Source organism: Syngnathus floridae, chromosome 22, assembly GCF_059516105.1.
Source record: "Syngnathus floridae isolate MCC-2025c chromosome 22, RoL_Sflo_1.0, whole genome shotgun sequence".
Lineage (NCBI taxonomy): Eukaryota > Metazoa > Chordata > Actinopteri > Syngnathiformes > Syngnathidae > Syngnathus > Syngnathus floridae.
The window spans coordinates 9610866-9636373 of record NC_142434.1 but is presented as its reverse complement, the minus strand read 5'-3'; the positions used below and the strand labels follow the sequence as shown (position 1 = coordinate 9636373).

At 48.8% G+C, this 25508-nt stretch overlaps 1 long non-coding RNA gene across 1 annotated transcript; it reads left to right on the top strand.

Moving 5' to 3' along the window:
• Positions 1–1437: 1437 nt before the first annotated feature.
• LOC148379568 (uncharacterized) lies at positions 1438–2645 on the top strand. The gene is made up of 4 exons (XR_015855477.1): positions 1438–1588; positions 1847–2040; positions 2165–2278; positions 2510–2645. It is a non-coding gene; the product is annotated as an uncharacterized LOC148379568 (long non-coding RNA).
• Positions 2646–25508: the final 22863 nt, after the last annotated feature.

Sequence of the window (25508 nt, the reverse complement as noted above, 5' to 3'; positions counted from 1 at the left end):
AGGAGAAGATGAAGGAGATCATCGTCGACTTCAGGAAAAAACAGCCTCACCACGCTCCACTGATCATCAACAGCTCAGCTGTGGAGGTGGTCAGCACCACCAAATTCCTGGGGGTCCACATCACAGAAGACCTCACCTGGACTATGAACACTACGGCACTGGTCAAGAGGGCACAGAAGCGCTTGTACTTCCTGCGGAGGATGAGGAAAGCCCACCTGCCCCCACCCATCATGAGGACGTTCTACAGGAGCACCATAGAGAGCATTCTGACAAGCTGTCTCTCTGTGTGGTGTGGAGGCTGCACCGCCTCCGATTGGAAGAACGTGAGGAGAGTGGTGAGGACAGCAGAGAGGATCATAGGGGCTCCTCTTCCCTCCATTCAGGACATTTCATCTCAGCGCTGCATGTCCCGTGCCCGTAACATCATCAATGACCCATCACACCCCCACCATGGACTGTTCTCCCTGCTGCCCTCTGGGAAGAGGTTTGCAGCATCCGCTGCAGGTCCACCAGGTTCTGCAACAGCTTTTTCCCTGCTGTCATCAGACTGTTGAACACTAGAACTGTTGAGCTCTAAACTGAACTCTGCATCACACATTCACAGAACTGTACTTTATGACACTACGGACCTCTATCTTGCACTATCTCGCACTACCAACTTTACTGAACTTGTATAAACCCTTTAAATAGAAGTTTAATACATGGTTTAGCATTCCTCTGCACACTCTTGAATACTGTTTTGCCTACTTGCACTATTGCATAATTATCACTGCTGCACTTTATACTTATTTTTAATATATATATATATATATATATATAGTATATGTATATATATATATTGTCATAGGATATGTTACTTCTATTCAACTGCAATATCACTACTTTGTTGTAAGACGTATGCAACGGAATTTCGTTTTGTATGCACCATGTGCAGACAAGATGACAATAAAGTTTGTCTAAGTCTAAGTCTAAGTCATGTCAGGTCAGCTGTCTGGAGAGAGAGAGAAGTCAGGACCTGCGGGCGGAGCACCACCGTGCCACCGCCGCCATGACGGAACTCAAAAGCAAACTCCATGAGGAGAAGCAGAAAGAGTTAGCCATTACCAGGGAGACATTACTGCGGCAGCATGAAATGGAGCTGATGAGAGTGATCAAAATCAAAGATGGAGAGATCCAGCGACTGAATGCCTTGGTCCTCAGCCTGAGGGACGGCTCCATGGACAAGGTGATCCGCTCTATCCGTGTCTGACTATCCGCACGCCACGTCGGGCTTCGATGCGGCCGCGACCGTATTGTGTAGCTTGTCCCCAGTAAGCGTCGCGGCGCTCCGTTGCGGTCTCAACGGCCCGGTGTGGCGCAATGTCTGCTCAGGTGAGGAGGGGGGGCGCTTTGCTGGCGGAGGTGGAGGAGACGCGGCGGTGTCGGGAGACCGAGCGGTGTCGCCTCCACCAGGAGCGCGGAAGAAGCCCTGGCAGCGGCCCAGCAGGCCTGGCAGTCCCGAGCGGCCGAGCTCCGATCGGCTCATCACCAGCATCGGGAGGAGCTGAGCCGAACCAAGAGAGACTGCGAGAGGGAGATCCGCCGACTGGTAGGACTGATCAGATGCGCGGTGCGTGGCTATGTTCCCAATTTCGTTGTATACCTGCAGTGCAATGACACCTAAGGCATTCTATTCTATTCTATTTCACAAGAAGAAAATGTCCGGTTGCTCGCTTCGCTTTTGTCACAGCAAAGGTGTTCTAGTCGATTCAAGAAAAAAATTGGCCGGTTGCTCTCTTTGTTTTTGTCACAATTCTGGCAAATGAGTTTGCCCGCCTGCCTGAGCGCTCCCCGTTTGTACATCCAGACGGATGAGATCAAGCTGAAAGACAGAGCGGTTAGTGTTTTGGATGAAGCCCTGGGGCCGGCCACGTCCACCGCCTTCAGCTGCAGACTCAGGCTGCCGAGCAGCAGATCGCTGCCCTGAGGGATTCCCAAAGGGCGGGCCTAAACTACCCTGGAAGTGGGGTCAACGCCGCTACTAGCAATCCTCTTCATTGCGTAAGCCACCTCATCACACACTTGCAGTACGCATGACTTAGTTCGTTGCTGGAGGAAGGTAGCACAAAAACAGTTTTGAACTTTGAACGAGTGCTTGTGTGTGTGTGTTGCGGGGCGTTTTCAGTCTCAGGAGGATCGGGACACGCGACGGTTTCATCTGAAAATCGCTGAGCTCAGCGCAGTCATCAGGAAACTGGAGGATCGAAACGCCCTGCTTTCTGAAGAGCGCAATGAACTGGTAATTTATTGACGGCACGCTTGAAGGTTTGCGCTACGTTTGATGCGCGCCATCCAGCGAGGCACCCATTGCGCTTGCTTATTAGTTGAGCGGCGCGGCGAGTCGGTTGCCTGGTAGATGTCTTTTATTGGGAGCCAAAGGCACGATTCCGTTCAAACCGATGCAAAAGGAATGGATACGTTCTGGCCCGCGTGTTGTGCGTCTTTCACATCCCGCACTTCATGCTTGCAGCTAAAGCGACTGAGAGAAACAGAAAGCCAGTTTCTGCCACTCCTGTACAAAAACAAACGCCTGAGCAGGAAGAATGAAGAACTCTCGCTGGTGCTGTGTCGCCTTGAAAACAAAGTGCGCTTTGTCACCCAGGAGAACGAGGAGATGGCAAGCTTGGTAAGTCGACGCGGACAACGGCGGCGTGCCAACAGAGTCCACTGCATTTGTGTTCCACAGAGAAGGCCTAGTTCGCTCAATGACCTGGACCGCGGTTGCGGCCAGCAGGACGGTGAAATGGAGTTCCTTCAAGTTGTGGAGCAGCGGCACATCATCGACGACTTGTCCAAGGTCTTCAGGCAGGCGACTCGGTGCACGTACGGCAGCGCCGCGCTCGCTCGCTGTCGCCAGGAAACCTTTTCCGTCCAAAGCTTGGCCGGCGGCCGCCATCCAAAAAATTGGCCCCTTAAATTCCGACCTTTCAAGCAGGAGCATTGTGCGCACGCGTTTGAACACGCTTTAGACTTGTTTTGCCGTTTTCAGCAGCTCAAAGCTCCCGTTTTGTCAGCGCCTTTGCCACTCGCTGTGCGCTGAAAACGACGGACTTGCCCGGCTGCTCAGCCCGTCAACCATGAGCCGCGAGCGCGACGTCATTGTCCGTAGGCAGCTAGTGGCAAAATGCACCCTGTTAGAGTTGCGCTCGCTCCAACTTATTTTGCAAGAACCACACGGGAGACAAGTAAGTTCTTTTGGACACCTGCAGGTGGAGAGTCCATCCGTTGTACGAATGAAGTCTGACTCTCGGCTCCTGCACGAGCATTTTAATTAAGAGAAACAGGGTGGGTGTAAGAGTGGATTGAATAGAGGAAGCCCTTGACCTCTAGTCAAAACATAGCAAGGGGTGTTTTACAACTTTGTGTAGGAAGGGATAAGCGATAGGGATAAATAAGGGATAAATAATATTATTTATTACAGGTCGCAGTCAAAGTCAAAGCAACACAATGATACGATAAAGATAATCTGGAAAACCCTGACACACCCTGTAGTTGTCACTTTTGGAAAAGACGAGCGTCCCTCCAATCATCGCCGGTGACGTGTTTTTCAGGCTCTGGAGACAGGAGCTCATGTCAGAAATGTCATTGTGAGTCGCGTTTGTTTCTGCGCCGGAGCCGTTCGTTCCCTTTGCATCCAAAGAATCTCAAAGGCGGATTATTTGTGTCGACAGGAGAGAGATTTGCTGCTACGATACCGACGTCGAGAATCTCTGAGGAGGAACAAAGCGTGAGGTCCTGCAAGGTGAGTCTGTTTGTTTGCGGCTGCTTGGTGTTGCGCAAGATGAAATGGCCTTTTTCTCGCTATCGTTCCTCTCGTCGATTCATCGTGAGGTGTCGCTTCAGTTTGTTCAGAGAGATGTTTGCTTCCGCGCCCGCAGGTCATCGAAACATTTTACGGCTACGACGAAGACGTGTTGGTGGACTCGGACGGATCGTCCTTGTCTTTTCACACCGACAGAACCCCCGACACGGAACCCGAAGAGGTAGCCCGCCATTTCTGCCAGCGTATTGGCACCAAACATTCCTCTTCAGCCTGGAATCGGACTCGTCTTTGCGTCGCGGGTGCTTTGTCGCCGGTCTGACTGATTCTGGTACTAGTGCTGTGTTGCATTGGTGTGTGCATGAAGAGGCGGAGCTTCGCTACCGCCAGCTGACGCAAGAATATCAAGCGCTGCAACGAGCCTACGCTCTGCTAGCCCAGACCAGCGAAGGGGACTACGACGCCGAGAAGGAGATCAAGGTGGCGCCCCTTCCCGCAACCCCCGGCCGGGTCGCAGCCTCCCCGTTCTCACCCAGCCTCGGGTGTTCTCTGGTCTGAAAGGAGGAGGAGGAGCCTCCCTCCTCCTCCTTTCAGACCAGAGAAAAGCTGATGGTAGAAATGGGTCACTATCAAAGCAGAGTAGCAGATCTGGAGTCAGCGCTGAAGCAACAAGGACAGGTAAGCTCATCAATGAGCACACCTTTTTCTCAGACAAAATAGCTACATTCTTCAGTCACTCATCCGTCTGGCATTACTGGACCAACCCCCCCCCCCGAACGTGGCTGGGAAAATGCGGAGAAAAGCAAATGTCATTTTCCAGTCAACCAAAGAATTTGTGGATGAAAATGACACAACATTCCAAAGCTGTCCACGCGTTTGTCTCTTCTAGAATGTCAAGTGGGTGGAGGAGAAGCAGCTGCTGCGTCAGAGCAATCAGCAGTTGGCCGAAAAGGTGACGGAAAGAAAGGCGCTGGGCGGAGTCGCTTGGCGTCACACCTGTCGGGAAGCCCCGCAGATGAGGTCTGACTGTCTTTTCAGGTCAGGCGGATGGAGGCGGAAGAAGCGCGTCTGAAAGAGCACATCCAGGATATCCGAGACCAAAACGAACTGCTTGAGTTCCGCATCCTGGAGCTGGAGGTGGGAAGACTCGCACAAGCGTGTTGAGGCCAGAGATGTGACGGACGGACGGACGGACGGACGGACGGATGCATGCCTCTGCCTTTCAGGAGAGGGAGTGGCGCTCCCCCGTCTTGAAGTTTCTGCAAGTCCGTTTCCCAGACGGCCTCAGCCCTTTGCAGATCTACTGCGAGGCCGAGGGCGTGAGCGTACGTAAGGCGTCCCTCGCAACCCTAACCTTAACCCGAGGTCCCAGAACACCTTACATTGCTCCTTGCGCCTTTCCCCCGGACATCGTCATCAGTGATCTGATGAAGAAGCTGGACATCCTGGGCTATAACGCCGTAAGTGTATGTCGAACTCCTTATGTTCGCACTCCACGAGACTCGGCGGCTCAAATGTGACTTTTGGAAGGCTTTGCGCTGAAAGAAGCTTGTTGACGCTGTGCCTTTGGGCTCTTGCAGAATCTCACCAACGAGGAGCAGGTGGTCGTGATTCACGCCAGGACCCTTCTCACCCTAGCCGAGAAGGTAACGCGCACGTCCACGCACGCTCTCGCATTCTGCTTATGTGACAGCAGCCTTTCCTCAGTGGTTAGAATACATCAAAGTGACCAAGTCAGCACTTCAACAGAAGATGTTGGACATTGAAAGTGAGAAGGTAGACAGACACGCGACATCAGCCAAGGGGAACTCCGGCAATGTGCCCCAACAATTCTGACCTTGAGCTGTGCTAGGATATGTTCTGCAAGCAGAAGGGCTACCTGGATGAAGAGTTGGACTTCAGGAAGTGTTCCATGGACCAGGCTCATAAGGTAAGCCGCCCTCAAATCTCCCGCCGGACCACTGATGGACGAGGATTGCGGCCCAGAGGATCCTGGAGCTGGAGGCCATGTTGTACGAGGCGCTACCGCAGCGGGACTGCCCCGCCACGGACGGCGAAAAAGCCAGCCACGCTGGCGTGAATGACGTGCTGACGGCGGATCAGAGAGAAGAGCTTAGGAGTGCCGTGGACCAATGGAAGCGAGCCCTGATGTGCGAGTTGAGGGAGCGCGACGCTTGCATCCTCCAAGAGAGAATGGATCTGCTGCACAGCGCGCAACAGGTAAGGGCCCAAAGCCAGCCCGGCACTTACTTGCACGCTTACTGGCTTTTGAATGCCACTTTCCATTTGTCCGTCCTAGAGGAACAAAGAGCTGAAAGAATTCATCGAAGCTCAGAAGAGACAAATCAAACAATTGGAGGAGAAGTTTCTGTTTCTCTTTCTATTCTTCTCCTTGGCCTTCATTCTGTGGCCCTAACACCAGCTGGTGAGTGAGCTCCAGCGGCACCGCACTCGACACCTCCGATACACTGCCAGCCGGTCTCAGACGTTGGCAGACGCTCCGATGCCAACGTATACCCCCCGCCACGGTGACAGAGGCACCGCGTCACACCGGCGCTCATCCAATCAGAAGGCAGGAAAAGCAAATTCACATGCAGGGCACTTTTGAACCAGAAGAGAGCGCCACAAAAAACGGTTGTTGCCCCAAACGCGCATTAAAAAGGGTCAGAATAACAAGAGTCCCACTGGCCAGCCGGGGCCACCCGTCCAGCTGTTTCTTCAGGGGGGAAAAAAATTGGAGTCACCGGTGAGTACATTTTGCATTTAGCTCTGCTTTGTGTGTGTGTGTGTGTGTGTGTGTGGGGGGGGGGGGTTGTGCGTGTTGGCTTCACTTGAGTTCAATTTGGTATTTTGGTCAAAAGCGCATGTGGTGAAATTCCACAAAGTAGGATGGGCAAACACATTTCTTTAAACTATGAGTGTCAATTGGGCTCTCGAAATGGCAGGGAAAAGATGCACAGCAAAACGAAAATACGTAGATGAACACAGGACGTTTTAATCAGAGTGGGAAAGTTTCTATTTTTTGTTGAACGTGATGGCAAACCATTCTGCCTGATATGTCAGACCTCAGCGCATTTCAAAGATTCAAATCTTCAGCGCCATGCACTTCAGCTCACTCCATGCTAACATTGATCAGGCGTCGAACCCGCATCATCATGCTTAAGAGGTGGCCATGCTAACCAGTGCGCCATTATGTCAACGCATAATAACTAAGTCTACTGGTCAAAACAGCGGTTACTATATGACGTCGCTACGTCGTGGTCACGTGACGTAGACAAGACGTCAATGGACGTGGGCAGAGTTAACTTGTTTAAAAGGGAGTAGGCAGAAGAAATATTTAATTTATTTAAATCTATTTTGAGTGCACACCATTATGCCAATGCATAACAACTGTAAATCTACTAAACAAAACAGCGGTTGCTATATGACATCTGCCACGTCGTGGTCACGTGACATACGTGACGTCGATGGGCGTAACTTTCGCCGGAATTCAAATCCGCGGGGAGAGTTAACTTGTTTAAAAGAGAGTGGGCAGAAGAATTATTTAATTTATTTAAATCTATTTGGTGTGTGCGCCATTATGTCAATGCATAACAACTGTAAGTCTACTAAACAAAACAGCGGTTGCTATATGACGTCTGCCACGTCGTGGTCACGTGACGCGGACGTGACGTCGACGCCTACTTTACATCCCACCGATCACAGGACCCCTCGGCTGCATAACCGTGCACCCTTCCCAACCAATCGGATTTGCTATACGCGAAAACGACGCCAATGGAAAGAGCTTCCGCCCAAATTTAAATCCGTGGGCGTGGCTCGCAGCAGGAAGTAGGAAAATGGCGGCGATGTTGACAAAGACACAGCGGATGGTAACATACGACTAACAAGAGAAATATTTTTATTTTCTGCTTGCAACTGGACCGTCCAGAGCGTACACGGTAAGTACAACTCATCGTTTTTAAAAAGAAGTACTTTTGTTGCCCTGAAAAGCGAGTGAGCGTGGCGTTTGTGGGGGACGTCGAATTTCGACGATTCTTTCTGGTCAACGGTTGTAAATGATTGTGTTGATTAAAAAAGAAAACTTGATGTAACTCTACTTTTAACTGCCGTTTCAGATAGATTTGGAATTGCATCACATCCAATTTTGCCTAGAGCGTACACGGTAAGTAACACTCGTTGTGTTTAAGGAGATTTACGTTTGTAATAGCAGAAGTGTAGCCGCGTTGCGTTGTACGTGTGAATGTTGGTCCGGGCGAAATGTTAATGTTTAATTTCATTCCTTTAGGTTCCACGGTGTTTGTTGGCTGCAAGTTTTCCACTGCAAGAAGAGGCTCATATCATTGACCAGGAGCGAGCTACAATGGTGAGTAGCCATAACATTTATGTTAAACACTTCCTATTTCATGTCTAACAGTACTTGATTTAACAAATAACCATAAATAAATACAGTGTGGGCACTGAAGTTAACATATGTGATTATACTGCCTAATCTGTCACCGAGTAGATTGTTGCAAAGTAATATAAGATCCAAAGTTGTAATTCACAATAGTTTTCAAAAGAAGGCCATTAGAATTATATACAAGTCTGATTACCCTGAACAAGCTATTAATTAAATCACAAATTCTTCAATTCAAAGATTTGGTAGATTATCAGACAAATAATGTCTAACAGTAATTGATTTAACACATCACGATAAGTAGATTGAGTGTGGGCACTCTCAAGTTAACATATGTGATTATACTGCCTAATCTGTTACAGAGTATGTTGTTGCCAAGTAATGTAGAATAGATCCAAAGTAGTAATCCAGAATAGTTTTGAAGAGGCCATTAGAATGATAAACAAATCTGATTACCTTGAACATAATAACAAGCTAAGTGTTTAATATGTCCTATGAAGTCAAAATTGGGCACCATCATGTGGTGAAATTTGGAATTGCATCACATCCAATTTTGCCTGGGAACAAACAGATTACATAAATCTTAGTTTTGAATAAGCCACTCCTTCTCAAACAAGTAAACTCTGCCCATTTTGCGCAGTAGATGTTCTGTTAATATCTAGTATTTATACAAAGTCATAATTTAAATTGCTTTCAACCTTCATTCATCGGTTCAACCAACATTACTCGCTCTTATTACCAACTTGTATTGATTTAACTAAGCGTTTAATACTTCCTATCAGGTCTCAAGGCAAGATTTGGCAAAATACAATTTCAGCAAATCCAATTTTGCCAGGGAACAAAAATAGATTAAATAAACTAAATAAGTCTTCTTCCCATTAAATAAATCAGAAAAGTCTGTCTTGTAACCAGTCCTCTTCAAACAAGTAAAGTCTGCCCATTTTGTGCCGTAGATTTTGTGTCTATGCCTAGTATTTAAACAAAATCATAATTTAAACGACTTCTTTCCTTCATTCACTTTGGAAATTTGGAATTGCAGCAAATCGAATTTTGCCAGGGAACAAAAATAGATCAATTAAACTAAATAAGTCTTCTTCCCATTAAATAAATTAAAAAAGTCTGTCTTGTAACCAGTCCTTTTCAAACAAGTAAAGTCTGCCCATTTTGTGCCGTCGATTTTGTGTTAATGCCTAGTATTTGTACAAAATCATAATTTAAAGGACTTCATTCCTTCATTCACTTTGGAAATTTGGAATTGCAGCACATCAAATTTTGCCTGGGAAGAAAAGTAGATTAAATAAATTTAATAAGTCTTACTACTTCCCATTAAATAAATTAAATACGTCTTACTTGTTCCCACTCCTTTTCAAAACAGTAGTTTAAAACGAGGGCCCTTCACTCAATCTTTAACCTCAACCCCGCACGTTGTGTTGTATCTGTGAATGTTGGTTGTGGCCAAATGATAGTTTTCTTTCATTCGTTTAGGTTCCAAGAAAACTTGATGTAACTCTACTTTTAACTGCCGTTTCAGATAAGCGGGTATTACGTCGCAGTCATGTGCCGCGGATATGACGTAATTGCCCGAACCTCCGATTCAAATCTGTTGGCGCGATGGCCGTGAGCCACTGAGCAGCGACGATTATCAACAGAAATATCTTTATTTTCTGCTTGCAACTGGACCGTCTAGAGCGTACACGGTAAGTAACACTCATTGTGTTTAAGGAGATTTACGTTTGTAATAGCAGAAGTGTAGCCGCGTTGCGTTGTACGTGTGAAAATTGGTCGAGGCGAAATGTTAATGTTTAATTTCATTCCTTTAGGTTCCACGGTGTTTGTTGGCTGCAAGTTTTCCACTGCAAGAAGAGGCTCGTATCATTGACCAGGAGCGAGCTACAATGGTGAGTAGCCATAACATTTATGTTAAACACTTCCTATTTCATGTCTAACAGTACTTGATTTAACAAATAACCATAAATAAATACAGTGTGGGCACTGAAGTTAACATATGTGATTATACTGCCTAATCTGTCACGGAGTAGATTGTTGCAAAGTAATATAAGATCCAAAGTTGTAATTCAGAATAGTTTTCAAAAGAAGGCCATTAGAATTATATACAAGTCTGATTACCCTGAACAAGCTATTAATTAAATCACAAATTCTTCAATTCAAAGATTTGGTAGATTATCAGACAAATAATGTCTAACAGTAATTGATTTAACACATCACGATAAGTAGATTGAGTGTGGGCACTCTCAAGTTAACAGATATGATTATACTGCCTAATCTGTTACAGAGTATGTTGTTGCCAAGTAATGTAGAATAGATCCAAAGTAGTAATCCAGAATAGTTTTGAAGAGGCCATTAGAATAATAAACAAATCTGATTACCTTGAACATAATAACAAGCTAAGTGTTTAATATGTCCTATGAAGTCAAAATTGGGCACCATCATGTGGTGAAATTTGGAATTGCATCACATCCAATTTTGCCTGGGAACAAACAGATTAAATAAATCTTAGTTTTGAATAAGCCACTCCTTCTCAAACAAGTAAACTCTGCCCATTTCGCGCAGTAGATGTTCTGTTAATATCTAGTATTTATACAAAGTCATAATTTAAATTGCTTTCAACCTTCATTCATCGGTTCAACCAACATTACTCGCTCTTATTACCAACTTGTATTGATTTAACTAAGCGTTTAATACTTCCTATCAGGTCTCAAGGCAAGATTTGGCAAAATACAATTTCAGCAAATACAATTTTGCCAGGGAACAAAAATAGATTAAATAAACTAAATAAGTCTTCTTCCCATTAAATAAATCAGAAAAGTCTGTCTTGTAACCAGTCCTCTTCAAACAAGTAAAGTCTGCCCATTTTGTGCCGTAGATTTTGTGTCTATGCCTAGTATTTAAACAAAATCATAATTTAAACGACTTCTTTCCTTCATTCACTTTGGAAATTTGGAATTGCAGCAAATCGAATTTTGCCAGGGAACAAAAATAGATCAATTAAACTAAATAAGTCTTCTTCCCATTAAATAAATTAAAAAAGTCTGTCTTGTAACCAGTCCTTTTCAAACAAGTAAAGTCTGCCCATTTTGTGCCGTCGATTTTGTGTTAATGCCTAGTATTTATACAAAATCATAATTTAAAGGACTTCATTCCTTCATTCACTTTGGAAATTTGGAATTGCAGCACATCAAATTTTGCCTGGGAAGAAAAGTAGATTAAATAAATTTAATAAGTCTTACTACTTCCCATTAAATAAATTAAATACGTCTTACTTGTTCCCACTCCTTTTCAAAAAAGTAGTTTAAAACGAGGTCCCTTCACTCAACCTTTAACCCTATTTATTCACCTTCTAGGCTAAGTGTTAAAGGCTAAGTGTTAAAGGCTAAGTGTTAAAGGCTAAGTGTTAAAGGCTAAGTGTTAGAGGCTAAGTGCCAGAGGCTAGGCGCCAGAGGCGAGTTTTTGTGGGCTGAAGTTTTAGTGGGGTTAGTGTGAATACAATCCAAAAGAATACAACAGAATACAATACAATAGAATATAATACATAGATTAAATTATATAGCTCTTACTACTTCCCATTAAATAAATTAAATACGTCTTACTTGTTCCCAATCCTTTTCAAAAAAGTAGTTTAAAACGAGGGCCCTTCACTCAACCTTTAACCTCAACCCCGCACGTCACATTGTGTTGTATCTGTGAATGTTGGTTGTGGCCAAATGATAGTTTTCTTTCATTCGTTTAGGTTCCACGGTGTTTGTTGGCTATGTTTTCCACTGTCAGAAGGATGAAAATACAAAGTACAACGCTTGGACGTGGGCGAAGGCGTCACCGGTGAGTCCTTCCTTCCTATTTATTTACCTTCTAGATGCTAGAGGCTAAGTGTTAGAGGCTAATTGTTAGAGGCTAAGTGTTAAACACAATACGAACAACACAACGATACTGCACTGAACAACACGATACCGCACTGAGAAACACGATACCGCACTGAACAACACGATACCGCACTGAACACCATGCCACACTGAACAACACCATCCCGCACTGAACAACACCATGCCGCACTAAACAACACCATGCCGCACTGAACAACACCATGCCTCACTGAACGACACCATGCCGCACTGAAAGACACCATGCCGCACTGAAAGACACCATGCCGCACTGAACGACACCATGCCGCACTAAACAACATTATGCCGCACTGAACAACATTATGCCGAAATGAACAACACCATGCCGCACTGAACAACACCATGCCGCACTGAACAACACCATGCCGCACTGAACAACACGATCCCGCATTGAACACCATCCCGCACTGAACAACACCATGCCGCACTGAACAACACCATCCTGCACTGAACAACACCATCCCGCACTAAACACCATGCCGCACTGAACAACACCATTCCGCACTGAACAACACCATGCCGCACTGAACAACATTATGCCGCACTGAACAACACCATGCCGCACTGAACAACACCATGCCGCACTGAACAACACCATGCCGCACTGAACAACACCATGCCGCACTGAACAACATTATGCCGCACTGAACAACACCATGCCGCACTGAACAACACCATGCCGCACTGAACAACACGATCCTGCATTGAACAACACCATGCCGCACTGAACAACACCATGCTGCACTGAACAACATTATGCCGCACTGAACAACACGATCCCGCATTGAACAACACCATGCCGCACTGAGCAACACCATGCCGCACTGAACAACACCATGCCGCATTGAACAACACCATGCCGCACTGAACAACACCATCCTGCACTGAACAACACCATGCCGCACTGAACAACACCATGCCGCACTGAACACCATGCCGCACTGAACACCATGCCGCACTGAACAACACCATCCCGCACTGAACAACACCATGCCGCATTGAACAACACCATGCCGCACTGAACAACACCATCCTGCACTGAACAACACCATGCCGCACTGAACAACACCATGCCGCACTGAACAACACCATGCCGCACTGAACAACATTATGCCGCACTGAACAACATTATGCCGCACTGAACAACATTATGCCGCACTGAACAACACCATGCCGCACTGAACAACACCATGCCGCACTGAACAACACCATGCCGCACTGAACAACACCATGCCGCACTGAACAACACGATCCCGCATTGAACAACACCATGCCGCACTGAACAACACCATCCTGCACTGAACAACACCATCCCGCACTGAACAACACCATGCCGCACTGAACAACATTATGGCGCACTGAACAACATTATGCCGCACTGAACAACACCATGCCGCACTGAACAACACCATGCCGCACTGAACAACACCATGCCGCAATGAACAACACCATCCCGCACTGAACAACACCATGCCGCACTGAGCAACACCATGCCGCACTGAACAACACCATCCCGCACTGAACAACACCATGCCGCACTGAACAACACCATTCCGCACTGAACAACACCATGCCGAACTGAACAACATTACGCTGCACTGAACAACACCATGCCGCACTGAACAACACCATGCCGCACTGAACAACACCATGCCGCATTGAACAACACCATGCCGCATTGAACAACACCATGCCGCACTGAACAACACCATCCTGCACTGAACAACACCATGCCGCATTGAACAACACCATGCCGCACTGAACAACACCATCCTGCACTGAACAACACCATCCCGCACTGAACAACACCATCCCGCATTGAACAACACCATCCTGCACTGAACAACACCATGCCGCACTGAACAACACCATGCCGCACTGAACAACACCATTCCGCACTGAACAACACCATGCCGCACTGAACAACACCATCCTGCACTGAACAACACCATCCCGCACTGAACAACACCATGCCGCATTGAACAACACCATCCTGCACTGAACAACACCATCCTGCACTGAACAACACCATGCCGCACTGAACAACACCATGCCGCACTGAACAACACCATGCCGCACTGAACAACACCATGCCGCACTGAACAACATTATGCCGCACTGAACAACATTATGTCGCACTGAACAACACCATGCCGCACTGAACAACATTATGCCGCACTGAACATTATGCCGCACTGAACAACACCATGCCGCACTGAACAACATTATGCCGCACTGAAAAACACCATGCCGCACTGAACAACACCATCCCGCACTGAACAACACCATGCCGCACTGAACAACACCATGCTGCACTGAACAACATTATGCTGCACTGAACAACACGATCCTGCATTGAACAACACCATGCCGCACTGAACAACACCATCCTGCACTGAACAACACCATCCTGCACTGAACAACACCACCCCGCACTGAACAACACGATCCCGCATTGAACAACACCATCCCGCACTGAACAACACCATGCCGCACTGAACAACACCATTCCGCACTGAACAACACCATGCCGCACTGAACAACACCATGCCGCACTGAACAACACCATGCCGCACTGAACAACACCATGCCGCACTGAACAACATTATGCCGCACTGAACAACACCATGCCGCACTGAACAACACCATCCCGCACTGAACAACACCATGCCGCATTGAACAACACCATGCCGCACTGAACAACACCATCCTGCACTGAACAACACCATCCCGCACTAAACAACACCATGCCGCACTGAACAACATTATGGCGCACTGGACAACATTATGCCGCACTGAACAACACCATGCCGCACTGAACAACACCATGCCGCACTGAACAACACCATGCCGCACTGAACAACACCATGCCGCACTGAACAACATTATGCCGCACTGAACAACACCATGCCGCACTGAACAACACCATGCCGCACTGAACAACACGATCCCGCATTGAACAACACCATCCTGCACTGAACAACACCATGCCGCACTGAACAACACCATGCCGCACTGAACAACACCATTCCGCACTGAACAACACCATGCCGCACTGAACAACACCATCCTGCACTGAACAACACCATCCCGCACTGAACAACACCATGCCGCATTGAACAACACCATGCCGCACTGAACAACACCATCCTGCACTGAACAACACCATGCCGCACTGAACAACACCATGCCGCACTGAACAACACCATGCCGCACTGAACAACACCATGCCGCACTGAACAACATTATGCCGCACTGAACAACATTATGTCGCACTGAACAACACCATGCCGCACTGAACAACACCATGCCGCACTGAACAACATTATGCCGCACTGAAAAACACCATGCCGCACTGAACAACACCATCCCGCACTGAACAACACCATGCCGCATTGAACAACACCATGCCGCACTGAACAACACCATGCTGCACTGAACAACATTATGCTGCACTGAACAACACGATCCTGCATTGAACAACACCATGCCGCACTGAACAACACCATCCTGCACTGAACAACACCATCCTGCACTGAACAACACCACCCCGCACTGAACAACACGATCCCGCATTGAACAACACCATCCCGCACTGAACAACACCATGCCGCACTGAACAACACCATGCCGCACTGAACAACATTATGCCGCACTGAACAACACCATGCCGCACTGAACAACACCATCCCGCACTGAACAACACCATGCCGCATTGAACAACACCATGCCGCACTGAACAACACCATCCTGCACTGAACAACACCATCCCGCACTAAACAACACCATGCCGCACTGAACAACATTATGGCGCACTGGACAACATTATGCCGCACTGAACAACACCATGCCGCACTGAACAACACCATGCCGCACTGAACAACACCATGCCGCACTGAACAACACCATGCCGCACTGAACAACATTATGCCGCACTGAACAACACCATGCCGCACTGAACAACACCATGCCGCACTGAACAACACGATCCCGCATTGAACAACACCATCCTGCACTGAACAACACCATGCCGCACTGAACAACACCATGCCGCACTGAACAACACCATTCCGCACTGAACAACACCATGCCGCACTGAACAACACCATCCTGCACTGAACAACACCATCCCGCACTGAACAACACCATGCCGCATTGAACAACACCATGCCGCACTGAACAACACCATCCTGCACTGAACAACACCATGCCGCACTGAACAACACCATGCCGCACTGAACAACACCATGCCGCACTGAACATTATGACGCACTGAACATTATGCCGCACTAAACAACATTATGTCGCACTGAACAACACCATGCCGCACTGAACAACACCATGCTGCACTGAACAACATTATGCCGCACTGAACAACACGATCCCGCATTGAACAACACTATCCCGCAGTGAACAACACCATGCCGCATTGAACAACACCATGCCGCACTGAACAACACCATGCTGCACTGAACAACATTATGCTGCACTGAACAACACGATCCTGCATTGAACAACACCATGCCGCACTGAACAACACCATCCTGCACTGAACAACACCTTTCCACACTGAACAACACCATGCCGCACTGAACAACATTATGCCGCACTGAACAACACCATGCCGCACTGAACAACACCATGCCGCACTGAACAACACCATGCCGCACTGAACAACACCATGCCGCAATGAACAACACCATCCCGCACTGAACAACACCATGCCGCATTGAACAACACCATGCCGCACTGAACAACACCATCCCGCACTGAACAACACCACCCCGCACTGAACAACACGATCCCGCATTGAACAACACCATCCCGGACTGAACAACACCATGCCGCACTGAACAACACCATTCCGCACTGAACAACACCATGCCGCACTGAACAACACCATGCCGCACTGAACAACACCATGCCGCACTGAACAACACCATGCCGCACTGAACAACATTATGCCGCACTGAACAACACCATGCCGCACTGAACAACACCATCCCGCACTGAACAACACCATGCCGCATTGAACAACACCATGCCGCACTGAACAACACCATCCTGCACTGAACAACACCATCCCGCACTGAACAACACCATGCCGCACTGAACAACATTATGGCGCACTGAACAACATTATGCCGCACTGAACAACACCATGCCGCACTGAACAACACCATGCCGCACTGAACAACACCATGCCGCACTGAACAACATTATGCCGCACTGAACAACATTATGCCGCACTGAACAACACCATGCCGCACTGAACAACACCATGCCGCACTGAACAACACCATGCCGAACTGAACAACACGACGTCGCACTGAACAACACGACGCCGCACAGAACAACACGACGCCGCACAGAATAACACAATACCGCACAGAACAACACAATACCGCACAAACAGTTTTAGATAATATTACGTCGCAGTCATGTGACGCGGACATGACGTCAATAGGCGGAACTCACGGCAAAATTATAATCCGTGGGCGTGGCTTGCAACAGGAAGTAGGAAAGCGGCAATTCTGGCAAACAAGACACAGCGGTTAGTAACACGATGACTAACAAGGCAAATATTTTTGTTTTCAGCTTGCAACTTGACCGTCTAGAGCGTACAAGGTAATTACAACTGTTTTTTTTAGCCCTGAAAAGCGAGGGAGTGTGGCGTTTGGGAGGAATGTCGAACTCGGCGTCTGCTTCCAGCCACAGACGCCAAATTTCGACGATTATTTCGACTGGTCAACGGTTGTAAATTATTGCGTTGACTAAAAACTTTATTTAACTCTACTCTTAACTTTGCCGTTTCAGATATGCGGGTATTACACCGCGGAAATGACGTCAATAGGCTGAACTCTCGCCAAAATTCAAATCTGTGGGCGCAATGGCCTTGAGCGAGACACCGGATACAAACACGACGATTATCAACAGAAATATCTTTATTTTCTGCTTGCAAGTGGACCGTCTAGAGCGTACACGGTAAGTACAACTCATTGTGTTTAAAAAGATTTACCTTTGTGTAGTTTGCGTTGCGTTGTATCTGTGAATGTTGGTTGAGGCTAAATGTTAATGTTTAATTTCATTCCTTTAGGTTCCACGGTGTTTGTTGGCTGTATGTTTTCCACTGCAAGAAGAGGCTCGTATCATTGACCAGCAGGAGCTACAATGGTGAGTACCCCTTTCGTCTTCCATTTATGTTAAACACTTCCTATTTCATGTCTAACAGTACTCGATTTAACAAATAACCATAAATAAATACAGTGTGGGCAGTCACGTTAACATATGTGATTATCCTGCCTAATATGTTTATCACAAATATGTCACTAATCACTAATATGTTTATTTGTTTATCACAACACCTTTGGACCTTCAGCAATCGATTATTTCCCTTCATCTACATAGAGACAGAACGATGGTGTCTTAAACATCTCATTCATTTCACCAAATAACTTCACGCAGGTGGATAACGGCCGTCTCGGTCACGCTATGTTGCGTGATGCAGTTTTGAAGAACCAAATGCATTTATTCAATGAATAAGTCAAGCTAGTTCTATGTTTATGATGTTGTAAGTTACGGTACCGATTGAAGTTGAGTTCGAAGCCAGTGGAAAACAGCGCTGCGTTTGTGCTCTCCAGGTACAAATGTTGTGATCTCTGACTGACGACCGGGCGAGACTCGAGTAAGAGATGTCCAAACGAGCTCCGGCAGGGCGGGCCAAGGCGGAGCGAACGGACGCCCTTCAGGCCGCCAATGACGAGCTGAGAACCAAACTGATGGACGTCCAGTTAGAACTTCAGCAGGAGAAGAACAAGGTGAAAACCTCAACAGACACTGCCTGCCTCCCTGCCTGCCTCCCTGCCTGCCTCCCTGCCTGCCTCCCTCCCTCCCAGTTTTCCCGATGTAGATTAGACATGCGTGTGCCATGACTGTGTCAGCCTACATCAACAAATGCACCGAGGACGTCAGCACCACTAAGAATATCATCACCCGGGGCAACCAACGACCCTGGATGACTGAGGAGGTACGTCAAACGCTACGAGCGCGGAACTCTGCCTTCAAGTCTGGCGACAAGGAGACACTGAGGACAGCGAGAGCCAACTTGAACCGTGCCATCAGGATAGCGAAGCGAGACCGCAGTCGAAAATTTCAGGATCGTTTCCACGACGTCAAAAACATCAGGAGTATGTGGCAAGGCATACGGGCGATTACAGACTACAACTCACCCTCCCCCCCCCCGGTGGGTGTAGTTGATGCTGACTTTCTAAATGGTCTAAATAACTTCTTTGGGAGGTTCGAGGCACTAAACGGCACTCCAGCAGTTAAAACTGTCCCCCATCAGGAAGAGGAGGTACTCTGCCTTGACTCCGCCGATGTGTTGAAGACCCTGAGGAGAGTCAACCCCTGTAAGGCCCCTGGCCCCGACAACATTCCTGGGCGTGTGTTCAGGGAATGTGCAAGTCATCTGGCTGGGGTCATCACAGACATTTTTAACACCTCGCTGGGCCAAGCCACAGTGCCGGCGTGCTTTAAGACTGCCTCCATCATTCCGGTGCCGAAGAAACCTCAAATCACCTCATTTAATGATTACCGGCCTGTTGCACTGACTCCGGTTATGATGAAGTGCTTCGAAAGGCTGCTTAAAGGTCACATCGTTTCCAGACTCCCCCTATTATTTGACCCGTTCCAGTTTGCCGACCGGCAAAACCGCTCCACTCAGGACGCCATCTCCTCCGTTCTTCACCTGAGCCTGGCTCACCTGGAGGAGAAGAACACCCATGTGCGGAGGCTGTTCCTGGACTTCAGCTCAGCGTTTAACACCATCATCCCACAGCATCTGGTAGGAAAATTGGAACACCTGGGCTTCAACACCCCCCTTCGCAACTGGCTGCTAGACTTCCTCACCAACAGACCTCAGTCAGTCCGGGTCGGACAGAACACCTCTGATGTCATCACCCTCAGCACAGGCTCCCTTCAGGGCTGCGTCCTGAGCCCCCTGCTGTGCACCCTGATGACACACGACTGCGTCCTCAGGTTCACCACCAATCACATCGTGAAGTCAGCAGACGACACAACGGTGGTGGGGCTCATCAGAGACAACAACGACCTGGACTACAGAGAGGAGGTGGAGCAGCTGGTGGGCTGGTGCAGAGAAAACAGCCTGATCCTGAATGAGGAGAAGATGAAGGAGATCATCGTCGACTTCAGGAAAAAACAGCCTCACCACGCTCCACTGATCATCAACAGCTCAGCTGTGGAGGTGGTCAGCACCACCAAATTCCTGGGGGTCCACATCACAGAAGACCTCACCTGGACTATGAACACTACGGCACTGGTCAAGAGGGCACAGAAGCGCTTGTACTTCCTGCGGAGGATGAGGAAAGCCCACCTGCCCCCACCCATCATGAGGACGTTCTACAGGAGCACCATAGAGAGCATTCTGACAAGCTGTCTCTCTGTGTGGTGTGGAGGCTGCACCGCCTCCGATTGGAAGAACGTGAGGAGAGTGGTGAGGACAGCAGAGAGGATCATAGGGGCTCCTCTTCCCTCCATTCAGGACATTTCATCTCAGCGCTGCATGTCCCGTGCCCGTAACATCATCAATGACCCATCACACCCCCACCATGGACTGTTCTCCCTGCTGCCCTCTGGGAAGAGGTTTGCAGCATCCGCTGCAGGTCCACCAGGTTCTGCAACAGCTTTTTCCCTGCTGTCATCAGACTGTTGAACACTAGAACTGTTGAGCTCTAAACTGAACTCTGCATCACACATTCACAGAACTGTACTTTATGACACTACGGACCTCTATCTTGCACTATCTCGCACTACCAACTTTACTGAACTTGTATAAACCCTTTAAATAGAAGTTTAATACATGGTTTAGCATTCCTCTGCACACTCTTGAATACTGTTTTGCCTACTTGCACTATTGCATAATTATCACTGCTGCACTTTATACTTATTTTTAATATATATATATATATATATATATAGTATATGTATATATATATATTGTCATAGGATATGTTACTTCTATTCAACTGCAATATCACTACTTTGTTGTAAGACGTATGCAACGGAATTTCGTTTTGTATGCACCATGTGCAGACAAGATGACAATAAAGTTTGTCTAAGTCTAAGTCTAAGTCATGTCAGGTCAGCTGTCTGGAGAGAGAGAGAAGTCAGGACCTGCGGGCGGAGCACCACCGTGCCACCGCCGCCATGACGGAACTCAAAAGCAAACTCCATGAGGAGAAGCAGAAAGAGTTAGCCATTACCAGGGAGACATTACTGCGGCAGCATGAAATGGAGCTGATGAGAGTGATCAAAATCAAAGATGGAGAGATCCAGCGACTGAATGCCTTGGTCCTCAGCCTGAGGGACGGCTCCATGGACAAGGTGATCCGCTCTATCCGTGTCTGACTATCCGCACGCCACGTCGGGCTTCGATGCGGCCGCGACCGTATTGTGTAGCTTGTCCCCAGTAAGCGTCGCGGCGCTCCGTTGCGGTCTCAACGGCCCGGTGTGGCGCAATGTCTGCTCAGGTGAGGAGGGGGGGCGCTTTGCTGGCGGAGGTGGAGGAGACGCGGCGGTGTCGGGAGACCGAGCGGTGTCGCCTCCACCAGGAGCGCGGAAGAAGCCCTGGCAGCGGCCCAGCAGGCCTGGCAGTCCCGAGCGGCCGAGCTCCGATCGGCTCATCACCAGCATCGGGAGGAGCTGAGCCGAACCAAGAGAGACTGCGAGAGGGAGATCCGCCGACTGGTAGGACTGATCAGATGCGCGGTGCGTGGCTATGTTCCCAATTTCGTTGTATACCTGCAGTGCAATGACACCTAAGGCATTCTATTCTATTCTATTTCACAAGAAGAAAATGTCCGGTTGCTCGCTTCGCTTTTGTCACAGCAAAGGTGTTCTAGTCGATTCAAGAAAAAAATTGGCCGGTTGCTCTCTTTGTTTTTGTCACAATTCTGGCAAATGAGTTTGCCCGCCTGCCTGAGCGCTCCCCGTTTGTACATCCAGACGGATGAGATCAAGCTGAAAGACAGAGCGGTTAGTGTTTTGGATGAAGCCCTGGGGCCGGCCACGTCCACCGCCTTCAGCTGCAGACTCAGGCTGCCGAGCAGCAGATCGCTGCCCTGAGGGATTCCCAAAGGGCGGGCCTAAACTACCCTGGAAGTGGGGTCAACGCCGCTACTAGCAATCCTCTTCATTGCGTAAGCCACCTCATCACACACTTGCAGTACGCATGACTTAGTTCGTTGCTGGAGGAAGGTAGCACAAAAACAGTTTTGAACTTTGAACGAGTGCTTGTGTGTGTGTGTTGCGGGGCGTTTTCAGTCTCAGGAGGATCGGGACACGCGACGGTTTCATCTGAAAATCGCTGAGCTCAGCGCAGTCATCAGGAAACTGGAGGATCGAAACGCCCTGCTTTCTGAAGAGCGCAATGAACTGGTAATTTATTGACGGCACGCTTGAAGGTTTGCGCTACGTTTGATGCGCGCCATCCAGCGAGGCACCCATTGCGCTTGCTTATTAGTTGAGCGGCGCGGCGAGTCGGTTGCCTGGTAGATGTCTTTTATTGGGAGCCAAAGGCACGATTCCGTTCAAACCGATGCAAAAGGAATGGATACGTTCTGGCCCGCGTGTTGTGCGTCTTTCACATCCCGCACTTCATGCTTGCAGCTAAAGCGACTGAGAGAAACAGAAAGCCAGTTTCTGCCACTCCTGTACAAAAACAAACGCCTGAGCAGGAAGAATGAAGAACTCTCGCTGGTGCTGTGTCGCCTTGAAAACAAAGTGCGCTTTGTCACCCAGGAGAACGAGGAGATGGCAAGCTTGGTAAGTCGACGCGGACAACGGCGGCGTGCCAACAGAGTCCACTGCATTTGTGTTCCACAGAGAAGGCCTAGTTCGCTCAATGACCTGGACCGCGGTTGCGGCCAGCAGGACGGTGAAATGGAGTTCCTTCAAGTTGTGGAGCAGCGGCACATCATCGACGACTTGTCCAAGGTCTTCAGGCAGGCGACTCGGTGCACGTACGGCAGCGCCGCGCTCGCTCGCTGTCGCCAGGAAACCTTTTCCGTCCAAAGCTTGGCCGGCGGCCGCCATCCAAAAAATTGGCCCCTTAAATTCCGACCTTTCAAGCAGGAGCATTGTGCGCACGCGTTTGAACACGCTTTAGACTTGTTTTGCCGTTTTCAGCAGCTCAAAGCTCCCGTTTTGTCAGCGCCTTTGCCACTCGCTGTGCGCTGAAAACGACGGACTTGCCCGGCTGCTCAGCCCGTCAACCATGAGCCGCGAGCGCGACGTCATTGTCCGTAGGCAGCTAGTGGCAAAATGCACCCTGTTAGAGTTGCGCTCGCTCCAACTTATTTTGCAAGAACCACACGGGAGACAAGTAAGTTCTTTTGGACACCTGCAGGTGGAGAGTCCATCCGTTGTACGAATGAAGTCTGACTCTCGGCTCCTGCACGAGCATTTTAATTAAGAGAAACAGGGTGGGTGTAAGAGTGGATTGAATAGAGGAAGCCCTTGACCTCTAGTCAAAACATAGCAAGGGGTGTTTTACAACTTTGTGTAGGAAGGGATAAGCGATAGGGATAAATAAGGGATAAATAATATTATTTATTACAGGTCGCAGTCAAAGTCAAAGCAACACAATGATACGATAAAGATAATCTGGAAAACCCTGACACACCCTGTAGTTGTCACTTTTGGAAAAGACGAGCGTCCCTCCAATCATCGCCGGTGACGTGTTTTTCAGGCTCTGGAGACAGGAGCTCATGTCAGAAATGTCATTGTGAGTCGCGTTTGTTTCTGCGCCGGAGCCGTTCGTTCCCTTTGCATCCAAAGAATCTCAAAGGCGGATTATTTGTGTCGACAGGAGAGAGATTTGCTGCTACGATACCGACGTCGAGAATCTCTGAGGAGGAACAAAGCGTGAGGTCCTGCAAGGTGAGTCTGTTTGTTTGCGGCTGCTTGGTGTTGCGCAAGATGAAATGGCCTTTTTCTCGCTATCGTTCCTCTCGTCGATTCATCGTGAGGTGTCGCTTCAGTTTGTTCAGAGAGATGTTTGCTTCCGCGCCCGCAGGTCATCGAAACATTTTACGGCTACGACGAAGACGTGTTGGTGGACTCGGACGGATCGTCCTTGTCTTTTCACACCGACAGAACCCCCGACACGGAACCCGAAGAGGTAGCCCGCCATTTCTGCCAGCGTATTGGCACCAAACATTCCTCTTCAGCCTGGAATCGGACTCGTCTTTGCGTCGCGGGTGCTTTGTCGCCGGTCTGACTGATTCTGGTACTAGTGCTGTGTTGCATTGGTGTGTGCATGAAGAGGCGGAGCTTCGCTACCGCCAGCTGACGCAAGAATATCAAGCGCTGCAACGAGCCTACGCTCTGCTAGCCCAGACCAGCGAAGGGGACTACGACGCCGAGAAGGAGATCAAGGTGGCGCCCCTTCCCGCAACCCCCGGCCGGGTCGCAGCCTCCCCGTTCTCACCCAGCCTCGGGTGTTCTCTGGTCTGAAAGGAGGAGGAGGAGCCTCCCTCCTCCTCCTTTCAGACCAGAGAAAAGCTGATGGTAGAAATGGGTCACTATCAAAGCAGAGTAGCAGATCTGGAGTCAGCGCTGAAGCAACAAGGACAGGTAAGCTCATCAATGAGCACACCTTTTTCTCAGACAAAATAGCTACATTCTTCAGTCACTCATCCGTCTGGCATTACTGGACCAACCCCCCCCCCCGAACGTGGCTGGGAAAATGCGGAGAAAAGCAAATGTCATTTTCCAGTCAACCAAAGAATTTGTGGATGAAAATGACACAACATTCCAAAGCTGTCCACGCGTTTGTCTCTTCTAGAATGTCAAGTGGGTGGAGGAGAAGCAGCTGCTGCGTCAGAGCAATCAGCAGTTGGCCGAAAAGGTGACGGAAAGAAAGGCGCTGGGCGGAGTCGCTTGGCGTCACACCTGTCGGGAAGCCCCGCAGATGAGGTCTGACTGTCTTTTCAGGTCAGGCGGATGGAGGCGGAAGAAGCGCGTCTGAAAGAGCACATCCAGGATATCCGAGACCAAAACGAACTGCTTGAGTTCCGCATCCTGGAGCTGGAGGTGGGAAGACTCGCACAAGCGTGTTGAGGCCAGAGATGTGACGGACGGACGGACGGACGGACGGATGCATGCCTCTGCCTTTCAGGAGAGGGAGTGGCGCTCCCCCGTCTTGAAGTTTCTGCAAGTCCGTTTCCCAGACGGCCTCAGCCCTTTGCAGATCTACTGCGAGGCCGAGGGCGTGAGCGTACGTAAGGCGTCCCTCGCAACCCTAACCTTAACCCGAGGTCCCAGAACACCTTACATTGCTCCTTGCGCCTTTCCCCCGGACATCGTCATCAGTGAT